This window comes from Etheostoma cragini, chromosome 13 (genome assembly GCF_013103735.1).
Source record: "Etheostoma cragini isolate CJK2018 chromosome 13, CSU_Ecrag_1.0, whole genome shotgun sequence".
Classification (NCBI taxonomy): Eukaryota; Metazoa; Chordata; class Actinopteri; order Perciformes; family Percidae; genus Etheostoma; species Etheostoma cragini.
In genome coordinates this window covers 25,886,154-25,887,621 of record NC_048419.1, presented here as the reverse complement: position 1 = coordinate 25,887,621, position 1,468 = coordinate 25,886,154, and positions in this window count along the sequence as shown.

Genomic DNA, 1,468 nt, shown 5'->3' with positions numbered 1-1,468 from the left:
AAAGGCTCGTAACACCGTGCTGCTGCACCTGGGCCAGCTGGGCCTCAGCCTCTCCTCCACCATCTACAACCCCTTACTCACAGCTATGGCAAAGGTTATACAAAGGATAGTGTTGGTGCGCCTTCAGATTGTTCTTTATGTGTGTATTGTCATCTTTCCCAGGTGTCTGAGTGCTCTCATCTATGGCATCAGAGACCAGACCATCAGACCGGTCCTCATATGTTATCTATGCTGTCGACTGAAACTCAATCATCGTAGTCAAGGCTGAGGTCTCACCCTGGGGGTCTCACCCTGGGGGTACATGAAATGCACATTTGTCATGTGTGTCTTAAAACATGCAAGTCCATATTCACATTGAAGCTGTTTTTGGTAAAGTTAGGGTAGTCCAATGTTAGAGATGGACAACAAAATCTACAGTTTTTGTCAAAATGGTCACGGCATGGTCAGGTCCCTGCATGGGTGGCCGATGTACAGCAACCACATTCATCAGCACACTCTCTCTGGTATAATATGTTAAATATATCGACTGCTCCTAGCACCCGTCTAAAGACCCGTAACCATCAGTTTAGTGAGTATGAGGCCCAAAGGCTGTGGAAGGATCTGCCCCCAACCTTAACGCCCTGCTGCTTCTCTGGACCCTTTGAAAAATCAAATCAATCCCGACCTTTTTAAACAGACTGTGTGTTTACCTGTATGGTTTTGTATATTACTTTTATGTTGTGTACTGATTTTGATGTATCATCTTGTATTTATATGTAAAGCACTTTGTGATGTTTATCTGTGAAAAGCACACAGAGAACCACGTTACTTGCTTACATTCTTATTTAAGCTATGGTGCGTAGTTTCTGTTGCCCCCATGAAAATAATCTAAATAAAGACAACAAAACTGTCGGCCTGTCCGCCTGATAGAAGCCTTACATGAATACACAATCTAGGATTTTAATGTGCATATGTAGTGTAAGCGTTGTTTTCCTTTAATTTGGAAAAAAAGAATATTTCTATTCTATTTGCTATATGTAATATAATGTAAAAGTAATACACTTTAAAAACATTAATCTGAGATTTGAAGCAATTCATTTAGATATGCATGGCCTACTGTGTACACTGAATATTTGTTGTTAAGTAGAATAAAAAATGTGAATTACTATTGCATTCGTGCAGTTTTTTTAAACAAAAACCTCCACACAGATGTTCCCCTCCACCAGCTGGTCAGGTTGCAGTTTACATCCACATCTGTCTGAACTCACGTGATTTATGTAGAGAAGGCTTTGAAGGAAGTTAATAAATGGTATTATGTGTTTATTGACTGTAATGCAGTGGTTCTTAAAAACATTTCTGCAGGGTCACCGTTTTATAGATACAAATAATTAAAATTTTTGATGCGGCCAGATATGCATCATCACTCTCCACAGCGTCTGCATCATTCAAAACTGGTGAACTCTCAGCAGGACTGTTTTGATCCCTTAGA